The sequence below is a fragment of the Cottoperca gobio genome, chromosome 16 (assembly GCF_900634415.1).
Source record: "Cottoperca gobio chromosome 16, fCotGob3.1, whole genome shotgun sequence".
In the NCBI taxonomy this organism is placed as follows: domain Eukaryota; kingdom Metazoa; phylum Chordata; class Actinopteri; order Perciformes; family Bovichtidae; genus Cottoperca; species Cottoperca gobio.
Window position 1 is genome coordinate 25,645,700 of NC_041370.1, and position 15,761 is coordinate 25,661,460.

Consider the following 15,761-nt stretch of genomic DNA (forward strand, 5'->3'; position numbering starts at 1 on the left):
GATGGTAGGCATTCCGCAGGTCTAGCTTGGTGAACACTGTGGCCCCTTGCAGCAGTTCAAAGGCAGAGGAGAGTAGGGGTAGAGGATAACGATTCTTCACTGTAATGTCGTTCAAGCCCCGGTAATCGATGCACGGACGGAGAGAGCCATCCTTCTTTCCGACAAAGAAGAATCCTGCTCCCGGGGGGGAAGATGATGGACGGATTATGCCGGTGGCCAGTGAGTCGTTTATGTAGTCCTCCATGGCTTTTCTTTCTGGGGCTAACAGCGAGTAGAGACGGCCCTTCGGGGGTGTGGTGCCAGGCAGAAGGTCGATGGCGCAGTCATATGGTCTGTGTGGTGGCAGAGACGTGGCCTTGGACTTGTTGAACACCTCTCTCAAGTTGTGATAACAGGCAGGAACATTGGATATGTCGGGGGCAGTGCTGGAAGCTCCCCGGTCGATTGGCAAGATGGCTCCCTTTAGGCAGGTCCGATGGCAGCCCCTCCCCCACTCGCGTATTGTGCCTGTTTCCCAGTCCAGTTGGGGGTTATGAAGACGGAGCCACGGAAATCCAAGGATGAGTGGTTGGCCGGGTGAGGGTAGGAGATGGAACTGGATGGACTCCTGGTGGTTTCCTGACAGCAGAATTGTCACAGGGGCCGTGATGTGAGTGATGGTGCCGAGACGGTGTCCATCCAGGGCTCATGCAGGAACGGGTGGAGTGAGTTGTTGACGGCTCACGCCCAGTTGCCGCGCAAGCTCTGTGTCCATTATGTTTGTTTCGGCTCCAGAATCCACTAGGGCGGCCAGGGTGTGAGTTGTGTCGGAAAGTCGAAGGCGGAGCTGAAGCAGGGGTTTTCGGATGGGGGGCGACTGAAGATGTTTTGAGCTCACCCGGATCTCCCCTACACCTGGTGAGCTGCGGCTTTTGACGGGCTTGACAGGCGGGGGGTGGAACGTGGAGGACTCCCCCCGAATGCGGATGGCTGGTTGACTCAGACGCTCTCTCTCTCTTCTGCGGGTCTGGATACGCCGATCAATGCGAACGGCAAGGGCAATGGCGTCATCAAGTGTCTTGGGCTGCTCATGAGAGACGAGCTCGTCTTTAATGTAGTCCGCCAGGCTGTGGAGGAAGGCGTGCACCAGTGCCTCGGAGTTCCACGAGCTGCGACTTGCCAGGGTACGAAAGTCTATGGAGAAGTCTGCCACCGTCCGATTGCCCTGGCGGGTGGTCAGCAGTGCCTGTGATGCTTTGGTTGTTGTTGAACCTAAGTCAAAGACCTTTAACATCTCCTCTTCGAAGGCACTGAAGGAGGCACAGGCTGGGGTCTGCCGGTCGAACTCTGCCGCTCCCCACAACCGAGCTCGGCCGGTGAGATGGGTAATGACGTAACCCACCCTGGCTCCCTCCGTCGAGAAGGTCCTGGGCTGTAATGCGAACTGCACTCGGCAGCTGGTCAGGAAGGCTCGAATCTGCTTCGGGTCACCGTCAAAGCGTTCCGAATGGCCAATCCTCGGTTCTGGAGGCGGTACTGTAGCGTTGGACCCTGAAGCAGCTGGAGAAGACACAACAGCGGGATGGAGTAGGGCAGACGGTACTGGAACAGACGAAGCAGGAGTGGCCGCATTGGTGAGTAGCAGCAGGACGTGGGCTAGTAGTGGTTGTTGCTGGTTAAATTGTTGTTGGTGGCTGAGTTGGAGCAGGGAAGTGATATCGCCGGTCATCCGATTGATGTCTCCCTCAGTGCGTTCCAGTTGCTGTAGGACAGACATCTCAGTCTCTACCTGCTTGCTGGTCTGAGCATGCGCTGGGTCCATGATGGTCAGATCATTCTGTCAGGACAGACAGACGAGGACCCAGGAGCGCAATTTCGAGATCAAGGTTTTATTGAAAACACACACACAACAGGGCCGAATGAGGCACGGCAGTAGTACAGTTCAGGGATATTCTAAACTCGTAGTCATAAGGCGGAAGGCAAGTCGGGTTTACAGGGGCTGGAGATCAGAGTAGTAGTAACAGATCACAGATCAGGAGTCAGAGTTGAAAGCAGACAGGTAGGCAGGCAGGCAGGATTTCCGATGTAGGCTTGCAGATGATCTGACAAGTGCGGACTGAAAAACAGGGCTTTCTATACAGGGCATGATGAGTAGTAAATGCAGTGCAGCTGGTAAGTTAACGAGGGTGGAGCAGAGACAGGTGGAGGTAATTGAAAACAATTAGTGGTGTTACCAGGCAGGGAGAGAGCTCATGACAGAGAGTGTTAGAAGAGTCCCACAGTGAGTAAACAAGCCCAGTCTTCCTGGCCCCTAAACCAGACAACACAAACGGGTTCTGTGATGATTTGAGGAAATTTAATGATATTTAAAAGTTTGACGCTTACACTATGCCCAGGGTAGATGAGCTGATTGACCGGCTTGGAGAAGCCCGACCTATCCGGAACCTGGAATTGACAAAGGGACATTGGCAGGGACCCCGGGCACCAGCCTCAAAGGAAAAGGCTGCTTTCGCCCCTCCCACAGAGCTGTATCAGTAAACAGTGCTGCCCTCCAGGCTTCATGGAACTCCAGACACTGATGGACAGGGTTGTTAGGCCTCATCGTGAGTATGCAGCTACTTATTTAGATGATGTTGTTATTCACAGTGACCCGTGTGATAGCCATGTAGTAAGGCTGACAGCGATGCTTAAATCTCTCCGCAGGGCCGGCTTGACAGTCAACCCCACAAAAAGAAAGCTTGTGCTAGAGAAAGCTGAATATCTGGTCTTCACTATTGGGCGTGGCAATCTGAGCCACAATAGAGGATGGTACAGGTGATTCAGGATTTGCCACAGCCATCCACAAAGGCCACAAAGGTAAAGATATTCTGAGGTCTTATCTCATACTATTGCTGCTTCATCCTGAACTTCTCTATGGTAGAAAACTTCACTTGAGAGATGATTGTTCAGACAGATGCATCAAAGGTTGGCATAGGCGTAGTACTCTCCGAGGAGGTTCAAGGTGAGGAGCGTCCCATTATATACAGTACATCATTTGGAAGTTCAACACAAGGGAACAAAGATATGCTACTGTAGAGAAAGAAAGTCTTGCTATAAAATTGGCAGTGGAGCACCTTTTGTCACGGTGGGGAAAAGGTGAGGACTCAAATCCAAGACGGCAGACGAAAACAAAACGGTTAACAAAAAGAGGGTTTTATTCAAAAAGCTACAAAATAACAAAAATACAAAAGGTAAAAAGTAAACTGAAAAGACAAACCAGGATGACATGGGGACCACGAGGAACCATCAATAAACAAGGGTGACACATGGATGACGAACTGACAAGGAACACTGGGAAAGACAGGGATATATACACACAGACACTAAACGAGGGGAACGAGACACAGCTGGGGAGAGAAGCTAAAACACAAGGGCAAGGTGTACGGACACAGGAAAAACAAATCAACAATCACAGAGTGAAAACACACAGACAGGAAGTACATGACATAACATAAGGGGGAGTGAACACTTCAAAATAAAACAGGATATACAAAAATCACGATCATGACACCTTTGGTATTATCCCTTGTGATGCCACTTCACTCTGGTTGGTCTAATTGTATTGTTTGTTTTTTAATTACATTTGTTGACAACAAGAATATCACTAGACTTATCATCTACTGTAAACAGACAGATGGAACAATTTCCATGTATATTCTGTCAACAAAATGTAATGAATAATAATAATAAACTGAATGACAAAATAATGAAGTCACATAATGAAGTCCCAATACATAACAATTTTGGTAACCATATTCAACATACGTTTTATTGTGAAACAAACTCTTATTGATGCGACTTGGGATTGAGGTCTTACTTTGTTTAAAAAAAGGATCCTGCTGAATGGTTTAAAATATGTATGTATGTGTTCAAGCATGATGCGTAATCATTCAACTATACTGTACAATTCCCATTCACCTTTTACAATCTGCCCCAGTGCACATGACTGTGTTTTCTTGTACTTCAAATGTGTGTTTGTGTGTGTGCACAAGTTTGCGTGTGTTTCTGCGTGTGTTCACATTTGTGTGTGTGTGTGTGTGAAAGGTGTTTGCTTCTCTGAGAGCCTGTTAATTTAAATGAATGCTGCCTCTGGTGTGTGTCTGTGTAATGTTCCATGGTGTCCATTAAATGGCCTTAAAGGAGGTTTGTAAAGCCACACTGTTGGTACATAACAAGATGCACTTTTAAAGAGCTGCAGTTTGTTTCAATGTGCTTCTGAAAATGTAACTGTCACTTAAAATCCTGCATTATCCCATCCCACACTCCCACCGCGCCTCGGAGACAACTGTGCCAACAGACTCTTTAATTATGGAGGCAGGTTAGTGTTTTAATGGAGAGTGCGTGCCTGTTTATGTAGGTGTCTACCTCTAGTTCAGTGTGTCTATAGGACAATGTGTGTTCTCCTCAGTAACCTAGTGTTGATTTAGAAGAACGGGAAACCATGACCTCCTGTCACCAACCATAAAAAGGCCAACAAGTAAAAAAACAAAAACATTTTACTGTTTAAAAATAAACACCTTTCATAACTCTCAAAGTATGGATTATGACTGTAGCAATGGCTGATTTAGAGCACTAAATAAACTGATGTGATACAATGTCCTACCTGCGAACATGTGTCACAATTAAGCAATTCAATCAATAGAGTCTAGAGTTACTACTTATACCTATAAGTAGTAAAATTGTAGATACAATTTGAAATTGGTTTTCTAAAATAAAAAAATAAGGATACTTTTTAAAAGGCAAATAATCACACCTGACATGTGATGCGTGTTTATAACAAAGAGTTTGGGTAATAATTTTACTATGAGCTTTTGTTTTCTCTTCCAAATAAGTTTGGCTTACCTGTCTGATTGTCTGACTTATCATGTTTGTTGACTCAAAAGACATCATATTAGCAATAAACATGATGAGTACAATGTTATTATTGCCAGTAACAATGATGACCAAAGTTGTAAGAGTTTTCCTTTAAACCCAAGAGACTAATTTAATGAGCTGAAAGATTTTGCTTCTGTTACAGTCATACAGAGCGGACCCAGGCGCAGAACACAAACAAATGGAATTCAATGAGGGTCATAATAATAATACATTTTATTTTATAGGCGCCTGTCATGGCATTCAAGGACACTGTACAGAACATAAGGTTAAAAACAAGGAACAAAAAAGCAACAAAACAAATTCAGACATTCATTTACGAACAAAACACAAACTGAGAACAGAGAAAAATAAAACTTAAAGACAACAATCAGTTAACAAATGAGTAATTATTAAGAATATGCTAATTTAAAAAGATGAGTTTTTAAACCAGACATTGAATGTGGTGAGGGAGTGGATGTTGCGGATGTTTAGTGGGAGAGAGTTCCAGAGACGGGGGGCAGAGTGGCTGAAGGCTCTGGGCCCCATTTTGATCAGGCGGGCAGAGGGAATAGTGAGTTGGGAGGGAGCGGAAGAGCAAAGAGAGCGAGTAGGAGTGTAGGTGTGAAGGAGTTCAGAGAGGTATAAAGGTGCAAGATTGTGAAGGGACTTGAAGGTGAGGAGCAGAATTTTAAAATCAATACGGTATTTAACTGGGAGCCAATGGAGTTGTTGGAGAACTGGAGTGATATGGTCTATGGAAGGAGTTCTGGTGATGATACGGGCGGCTGAATTTTGGACCAGTTGGAGTTTACGTAGAGATTTGTGAGGAAGGCCAGAGAGGATGGAGTTGCAATAATCTATACGGGATGTAACAAGGGCGTGCATGAGAATGTTGGGTGTGAGTGACGGGCGGAGACAATTAATGTTGCGGAGGTGGAAGTAGGCAGACCCAGTGATGTTGTTTATGTGAGCTTCAAAAGATAGGGTGCTGTCGAGAATGACACCCAGGCTCTTTACTTGGGGGGAGGGGGAGACTATGGAGTTATCAATGGTAAGGGAGAATTTATCAGTTTTGGCTAGAGTGTACTTGGAGCCAACTAGAAGAACCTCGGTTTTATCACTGTTAAGTTTGAGAAAGTTGGATGAGAACCAGGATTTGATTTCCAGTAAGCAGTCAGAAAGGGAAGTGGGCGGAGAGCGGATGTGGGCTTGGTGGAAAGATAGAGCTGGGTGTCACCCGCGTAACAGTGGAATTGGATACCGTATTTCCTGACGATATGGCCGACAGGTAGGAGGTAGATGATAAATAGAAGGGGGCCCAAGACGGAGCCCTGAGGAACACCAGTGAGGACAGGAAGGGACTGTGATTTGAAGTGTTTGAGTTGAACAAAGTGGGTACGGCCGGAGAGGTAAGATCTGAACCAGGTGAGTGGTGTGCCAGTGATACCAATGGAAGCTAATCTGTCAAGAAGGATGTGATGTGAGATGGTGTTGAAGGCTGCAGTTAAGTCAAGGAGGATGAGTATGGATAGGAGCCCAGAGTCACCAGCCACCAGGAGATCGTTTGTGATTTTGACCATGGCCGTCTCTGTACTGTGTGGAAACCAAATTGTTCATAAAGATTATTGTTGTTGAGATGAGTGTGGACCTGGGCTGCAATGGTTTTTTCAAACATCTTGGAGAGAAATGTTAGGTTAGAGATTGGGCGGACATTATTCAAATTATTGGGGTCCGCACCAGGTTTTATGAGAATAGGGGTTATTGCACCTGTTTTGAGGGATGAGGGGACGAGACCAGAGGTAAGGGAGGAATGAATTATGTCGGTAATTAGAGGGGAGAGGGAAGGTAGACATGCTTTAACTAGGTGGGTAAGAAGGGGGTCAAGCTGACAGGTGGATGATTTGGATGTATGGATGAGATTAGATATGTCAGTGACAGTGGGAAGTTTGAAGCTAGTGGAGAAGAGAGGGGAGTATATAGAGGTGAGTGAAGTGATGTATAGTTAGAGGAGGCCAGTTGCTGGTGAATATTTATGGCATTGGCATTAAAAAAGGTCATGAAGGTGTTACATTGAGCAGTTGAGTACAGGTGGGGTGCAAGAGAGTCCGGTGGTTTCAGAATGCTGTTTACTGTAGAGAATAGTGTTCTAGTGTTACCTTCACCTGACCTAATTAAGTTGGCACAGTATAATGATTTAGCAGAGGAAAAAGCATCCTTATATTGAAGTATGTGGGTGTTATACATGTCCTTATGGACCGTATCCCTCCCAATCCACAAGATACTGGTACCGACAGCCGCTACGGCGCACATCCAGCAGCTGCCGGACAGTGCCGACTGGATGGTCATCAATGAACCAGGTGGGAGGAGGGGGAACGGCCGGAGGGCACAATGGACTAGTGGCCACTGGTTTCAGTAGGGAAACGTGAAAGGTGGAATGAATTTTTAAATGGGCCGGTAGCTTGAGCTTGACCAATAGGTTAATGATGTGAGAAATCTCAAATGGACCAATGTACCGGGGCGTGAGTTTCCTGGAGGAAGTTTGTAGAGGTAGATCTTTAGAGGAAAGCTAAACTCTCTGACCAGGCTGATAGGTGGGTGCTCGTCTCTGGTGCCGGTCGGTGATGCGGCGGTTATGGTCAGCGGAGCGGAGCAGAGTGGCACAAGTATCCCTCCACATTCGACGGCAGCGACTGAGATTGGCTTGGACCGAAAGAACGTTGATGTCATCCTCCTGGGACGGGAACAGAGGTGGTTGATAGCCAAGGAGCACTCAAAGGGGGACAATCCCTTGGCTGCACTGGACAAGGAATTGTGTGCATATTCGAGGCTCCAAGGGCCTTGCTTCCACACCTGGGAAATGAACTGGGGTCCATGGTCAGAGACGATATCTTCAGGAATCACATGAAGGTAGAAAACATGTTGGACGACGAGTTTGGCCATCTCAGAGGATGTGGGGAGTTTAGGGAGATCAACAAAATGTAGTGGACAGAATCAGGTACAAGGAGACCGTTAGGAGGGCCGTTACCTGGATCTGGTTGTGCACGCTGTGCCTCTTTGATGATGGACTCAATCTCCCATATCACAGCCACCACCATACAAGACAATGGGAGCATGGTGTCGGAATTCGTAGGAGCACTGTTAGGGACATGTTGTCGAGATAGGGCATCGGCCTTGAGATTCCTAGTGCCGGGATGGTAGGTGAGTGTAAAATTAAAGCGTCAAAAAAACAAAGCCCAGTGGGCCTGACGGGAGTTGAGGCATTTGGCCGTCTGGATGTAGAAGAGGTTCTTATGGTCTGTCCACACCACAAATGGGTGTTCTGATCCTTCCAGCCAGTGGCTCCATTTCTCCAAGGCGAGCTTAACTTGGTGGGCGAATTTACCCGAAAATACCTACAAACAACATACCCAAATTAAATTGAAAGCTGCTCTTCAAACATTTGGACCAGCTGCATGATTGTGGTCTCATTCAAAAGATAACTCTCTTATTGTTCTTGCAAAACAGTGAAGAATCACTCCAGGTGCTTCTGGTACTGAGTAATAGTGGTCTGAATATACTGAATTTGAAGAAAATACACTCCGCCAGAATTTCTTTGTTGAAAAAGATGTCTGAAGATGGGTATAGCTGGTAGACCCAAGCTGAAATACACAATAGAAACATAGAACCAAGTGTTATCAAGTTCACCACCAAATTTCAGATAAAAAGGGATAAAACTTAATTTAAAAAAAAAAAAAAAAAAACAGGTTTGTCTAAGAGTAACACCAGGCATACACCAACTGTGCAATATGTACTGTACATATTATAATATTTATTAAGAAATATTATTTTTGATTTATAAATAACTATTATATACTCATATTCCCTGTTAGTAGTAATCACACATAGTAAGTGAAGTATAACGAAAAATGTTCTCGTTTGTTTTGTATTTCTTTCTGTACAATAAATAATAAATATTATTTTGGAAATAAATTTTATTTTGAAAAAACAAACCAAGTGAAGTGACTCATATAATGAACAAGGCGCTCATTTTCTTCAAGATGGGCGCTGAACTGGTCCAGGGTCAGTCTGTAACAAAAGAAGAGGGTGGGCACTTTCTTATCAAGTTGACACTCATTGGCTCATGAAGGTTGTAAAAAACCCATTGAAGCTCAAATGAAGTGTCAATCTAATGCTGAGAGCCCGCGCTAAAACCAGGACGTGATGAGCGCACGAGATATTAAGTTATGACTGTTTATGGTCACACAATGTAAAAATCGATCAGCTGATTTCACAGATTGCAACACCTGTTCATGGACTTTTATCGATGTGACGATGTTCACAGTGGATATCTTTTTATCGGAAACGAACGTGTGGACATCTAGCAATGGCTTATATGCTTATGTCATATTCAAAATATTGCTGAAAAGAGGATATTTATGAGGCTTTATAGGTAAGTGGGCTCAAAGTTATGATTTTGAGTAGTAAAAAAGTAAAAATCAACTTTACGTTTCTTTGGCTTGGAGAGAGACTTCTTGAAGCGTTAGCTTGCCTAGCTAAAGTAAGAGTGCGACTTTCTCTGTAGCCCACCAACTTGGTGTGCAACGTGATCTTGACTGAGCCAATGGTAAGGACAGAGTACGTTTTCTTCCCCACACACGGGCAAAATGGACGGGCTGTAACAATCTGCCTGTTCGTTAGATGTTTTGTGTTGTGTTTGTACTTCCTGTTTTATTTTGTTAATTACCTGTTTTTTGTTGTTTTTACTTCCTGCCCTTGTGTTTTAGCCTTTCTCCCTCAGGTGTGTCTCGTTCCCTCGTTTAGTGTCTGTGTATATATCCCTGTCTGTCTCAGTGTTCTTTGTGAGTTCGTTGTTCATGTTACGTGTCTATTATCTGCCCGCTCGTGTTCTGCTCAGCCTGTTCGTGTTCTGCTCAGCCTGTTCGTGTTCTGCTCAGCCTGTTCGTGTTCTGCTCAGCCTGTTCGTGTTCTGCTCAGCCTGTTCGTGTTCTGCTCGTGCCTACCCCGTGTCTACACCATGTCTACACCGTGTCTACCCGGTGTCTACCTGGTTTGTCTGTTCACTATTATTTTGCTACTTTGTATAAGTGTTTTAGTTTTGTTTTATTAAAGCTCACTTTTTTTATAATAATGTCTGCTGAACTGCTTTTGGGTCCTCTCCCGCTGCCGGACCTCCGCTGCCGGACATCCGCAGACTGCCCGGCCTCCCCGCCGGACTCCTGAGCGGCTCCGCCCGCATCCTGCCCTGCTTCCTGCGGGCCTTGCAGTATCTGGAGAGGCCTGAAAACCATCTCTGCATACAAGGAGCCAAACTCTCAGCCCAAGGGGGACCTAAAGTGGGTGAATGACTTGAACATTTTCTTCAATAGATTTGATCAGTCATGCGCCTCTCCCCCGGCTCATTATTATCAACCTGAGCCTGAAGCAAGGGAGGGTACAACAGCTGTGGAAAACATCTTGTGTGGTACCCATGCCAAAGACCCCCCACCCCAAGGACTTCAACAGCTACAGACCAGTGACGCTGACATCGCAGCTGATGAAGACCCTGGAGAGGCTGGTCCTTGTCTATCTTCGACCCCTTGTGAGAGCATCCATGGACCCACTTCAGTTCGCCTACCAACCTGGCATCGAGGTGGATGACGCTGTCATCTACCTGATGCAGAGATCCCTCTGTCACCTGGATAAGGCTGGGGGCACTGTGAGAATCATGTTCTTTGATTTATCCAGTGCCTTCAACACCATTCAACCCAGGCTGCTGGGGGACAAGCTGGAGTGCTCGTGGGTGGATCACCACCTCACCAGCTGGATCCTGGACTACCTCACCAACCGTCCACAGTACGTGAGGACCCGGGATTGTCACTCGGACACGATTTTCTGCAGCACGGGGGCCCCCCAAGGACCGGTTCTGGCACCGTTTCTCTTTACCCTCTACACTGCAGACTTCACCCACAATACAGCAAAGTGTCATCTGCAGAAGTTCTTTGACGACTCTGCTATTGTCGGCCTCATCTCTGATGGGGATGACAAGGAGTATAGAGAGCTGACACAGGACTTTGCCCTCTGGTGCCAGAGGAACCACCTCCTGCTCAACGCAGGGAAGACCAGGGAGCTGGTGGTGGACTTCAGGAGGTGCCATCATTCCCCCCCACTACCAGTGAACGTCCTGGGTACGGATATTGAGATTGTAAAAATCTTACAAGTACCTGGGCATTCACCTAAACAATAAACTGGACTGGTCAGATAACTCTGCTGCTCTTTTCAAGAAGGGACAGAGCAGGCTTTATCTGCTAAGGAGGCTGAGGTCTTTTGGAGTGCAAGGGGCACTCCTTAAGACCTTCTTTGACTCTGTGGTGGCATCAGCTATTTTTTATGGAGTGGTCTGCTGGGGCAGTAGCATCTCAGCAGCTGACAGGAAGAGACTGAACAGACTGGTTAAGGTCCTTTCTTCCTGCAGCGGTCAGATTGTACAATCACCACGGCCCCTGGTAGACCACCACACCAACAAAAGTCTATTCCGACACTGTGCAATTACCAATGCCTTGTGCAATATTCACTTTTTATAACTTTTGCAATTATATTATCATGTGCAATATTCACTCATACACTTTTCTTTCCTCCATTGACTATTTATATTACTTATATTACTGTTACTATATTTTTATTCTATTTAATTGTTACTTGTCACTTTACTCTCTTTGCTGTAACTTCTCACCTTGCTTAAATAACTTAGCAGCCTACTTCACCATGACATCACTGATGGGTATGTTTACAGGTGCAACAAAGCTCATTGTGAAGAGGTGAAACAGGCATAAAACCGAGCCAGAAAAGGCAGTGAAGCATTTCAGCTTGGTGTTAAGCTACAAGCTATAATGTAAACTGACTGAAAACTGCAAACTATTTGTATTCCTCTTAAAAAATGTGTATTGTACTGTGCTTCATTACACAGTTGTTGTGTTTACCACACACACACACACACACACACTATTTACCGGCTGTGGGCAGTTCTGAAACAAGTAAACAAGTTCTGAAACAATGTCTAATGTACCATTAAAACTGCTTGATTAAGAGACGAGGACAAGTGGAATAACATAATGCCCTTAATTTTAGGGCAGGTGTGTCCAAACGTTTTTCAAAGAGGGCCAGATATGATAATGTGAGGAGGCCCGGGGCCAATAGTACCTTTTGACCGTTTTTAACCATACAAGTTACATACAAATACATATGTTATATAGCAATTTCCATTGTCACAATTATCTTTCTATTATCGATTTTTCAAATGGCAATGTAACCAAATATAAGCCAGTCAGGCAGGTGTGAAAACTTCTATCTCATGTTATAAGTAATGCAAAGTTTTCTGTTATCATTAACTCATCATAAATCATGTGAATTTTGCTCTTGTCTTTTACCATATCATTAAGAAAGTAATAGTTTGTGTCACATCTACAAGTACATAACATCCATCCATCCATCCATCCATCGTCTACCGCTTATCCGGGATCGGGTCGCGGGGTCAGCAGCTCCAGTAAGGAACCCCAATCTTCCCTTCTCCGGGCCACATCCTCCAGCTCCGACTGGGGGATCCTGAGGCGTTCCCAGGCCAGTGAGGAGATATAATCTCTCCACCGAGTCCTGGGTCTTCCCGGGGTCTCCTCCCAGCTGGACGTGCCTGGAACACCTCCCTAGGGAGGCGCCCAGGTGGCATCCTTACTAGATGCCCGAACCACCTCAACTGGCTCCTTTCAACGTAAAGGAGCAGCGGCTCTACTCCGAGTCTCTCACGGATGGCTGAGCTTCTCACCCTATCTCTAAGGGAGACGCCAGCCACCTGTCTGAGAAAACCCATTTCGGCCACTTGTACCCGTGATCTCGTTCTTTTGGTCATGACCCAGCCTTCATGACCATAGGTGAGGGTAGGAACGAAGATCAACCGGTATATTGAGAGCTTTGCCTTCTGGCTCAGCTCTCTTTTCGTCACAACGGTGCGGTAAAGTGACTGTAATACCGCCCCCGCTGCTCCGATTCTCCGGCCAATCTCTCGCTCCATTGTCCTCTCACTCGCGAACAAGACCCCGAGGTACTTGAACTCCTTCACTTGGGGTAATGGCTCATTCCCTACCCGGAGTAGGCAATCCACCGGTTTCCTGCTGAGAGCCATGGCCTCAGATTTGGAGGTGCTGATCCTCATCCCAACCGCTGCACACTCGGCTGCGAACCGATCCAGTGACTGTTGAAGGTCACAGACCGATGATGCCATAAGGACCACATCATCTGCAAAGAGCAGCGATGAGATCCTCAGGTCACCGAACTGCAACCCCTCTTCTCCACGACTACGCCTCGATATCCTATCCGTGAAAATCACGAACAGGATTGGTGATAAAGCGCAGCCCTGTCGGAGGCCAACATTCACGGGAAACGAGTCCGACTTACTGCCGAGTATCCGGACACAACTCTCGCTTTGGGCGTACAGGGATTGGATGGCCCTCAAAAGTGACCCCCTCACCCCATACTCCCGCAGCACCTCCCACAGTATCACCCGGGGGTCCCGGTCATACGCCTTCTCCAGATCCACAAAACACATGTAGACCGGATGGGCGTACTCCCAGGCCCCCTCCAGGATCCTTGTAAGAGTAAAGAGTTGGTCTGTTGTTCCACGACCAGGACGGAATCCGCATTGTTCCTCTTCAATCAGAGGTTCGACTACCGGCCGAACCCTCCTTTCCAGTACCTTGGAGTAGACTTTACCAGGGAGGCTGAGAAGTGTGATACCCCTGTAGTTGGCACATACTCTCTGGTCCCCCTTTTTAAATAGGGGAACCACCACCCCGGTCTGCCAACCCCTAGGCACTGTCCCAGACTTCCACGCAATGTTGACGAGGCGTGTCAACCAAGACAGCCCCTCAACACCCAAAGCCTTCAGCATTTCTGGACGGATCTCATCAACCCCTGCGGCTTTGCCACTGTGGAGTTGTTTGACTACCTCAGTGACTTCCATCAGGGAAATTGACGATGATCCCCCATCGGCTTCCAGCTCTGCCTCAACCATAGAGGGCGTGTTAGTCGGATTCAGGAGTTCCTCAAAGTGCTCCTTCCAGCGGCCGATAACCTTCTCAGTTGAAGTCAGCAGGGTCCCTCCCTTGCTGTACACAGCTTGGATGGTTCCTCGCTCCCCCCTCCTGAGGTGCCGGATGGTTTTCCAGAAGCACCTTGGTGACGACCGAAAGTCCTTCTCCATAGCTTCTCCGAACTTCTCCCACACCCGCTGCTTTGCCTCTGACACGGCAGAAGCTGCCGCCCTTCTAGTCCTACGATACCCTGCAACTGTTTCCGGAGTCCTCCCGTATAACATAACCCGGAAGGACTCCTTCTTCAGTCGGACGGCTTCCCTGACCACCGGAGTCCACCACGGTGTTCGAGGGTTACCGCCCCTTGACGCACCTAAGACCTTGAGGCCACAGCTCATCACCGCAGCTTCAGCAATAGAGGTTTTGAACATCGCCCACTCAGGTTCAATGCCCCCAACCTCCACAGGGATAGCTGAAAAGCTCCGCCGGAGGTGTGAGTTAAAGATTCCTCCAGTCGTTCCCAGTTCACCCGCACTACCTGTTTGGGTTTACCAGGTCTGTCCAGAGTCTTCCCCCACCCCTTGATCCAACTCACCACCAGATGGTGATCAGTCGACAGCTCCGCCACTCTCTTCACCCGAGTGTCCAAAACATGCGGCCTCAGATCAGATGATACGATTACGAAATCGATCATTGACCTTTGGCCTAGGGTGCTCTGGTACCACGTGCACTTATGAGCATCCTTATGTTCGAACATGGTGTTTGTTATGGCCATTCCATGATTAGCACAAAAGTCCAACAACAAACGACAGTTCGGGTTTAGATCAGGGAGGCCCTTCCTCCCAATCATGCCTCTCCAGGTGTCTCCATCGTTTCCCACGTGTGCGTTGAAGTCTCCCAGCAAGACTACGGAGTCCCCTACTGGAGCCCCCTGCAGAGCTCCATTCAGGGTCTCCAAGAAGGTCGAATACTCAGAACTGCGGTTTGGGGCATAGGCACAAACAACAGTCAGAGTTTTCCCCCCCATAACCCGAAGGCGTAGGGAGGCGACCCTCTCGTCCACCGGGATAAACTCCAACGTAGCTGCGCTCAGCCGGGGGCTAGTGAGTATCCCCACCCCGGCCCGACGCCTCACACCTTGGGCAACTCCGGAGAAGAATAGAGTCCAACCCCTATTCAGGAGTACGGTTCCAGAGCCAAGACTGTGCGTGGAGGTAAGCCCCACCAGATCCAACTGGTAGCGATCCGCCTCCCGCACTAGTTCCGGCTCCTTCCCCCACAGAGAGGTGACGTTCAACGTCCCCAGAGCCAGCCTCTGCTGCCCGGGTCTGGTCCGTCGAGGTCTCTGACCATCACTGCCACCCGTGTGACAGCGCACCCGACCCCAGCGGTTTTTCCCATGAGTGGTGGGCCCACAGGATGGATGGATGGGAGGCACCACATAGCTTCTTCGTGCTGTGCCCGACCGGGCTCCGTGGCAAACCCGGCCACCAGGCGCTTGCTGTCGGGCCTTCCCTCTGGGCCTGGCTCCAGACGGGGGCCCCGGGCTTCCTCCGGGCAGGGTCTCTCCTTTCCTTTCCCTTTCTTTCATGAAGTTGTTTTTGAACCATTCTTAGTCTGGCCCCTCACCTGATACCAATTTGCCTTGGGAGACCCTACCAGGAGCACTAGGCTCCAGACAACACAGCTCTCAGGTTCATAGGGACACACAAACCTCTCCACCACGATAAGGTGATGGTTCCCAGAGAGGAGAGGTACATAACAGCTACAGCCAAATCGTATTCAAGAGTTTAATCAAATAAGTGCCATAAGTCCAAGTGCATATCAACT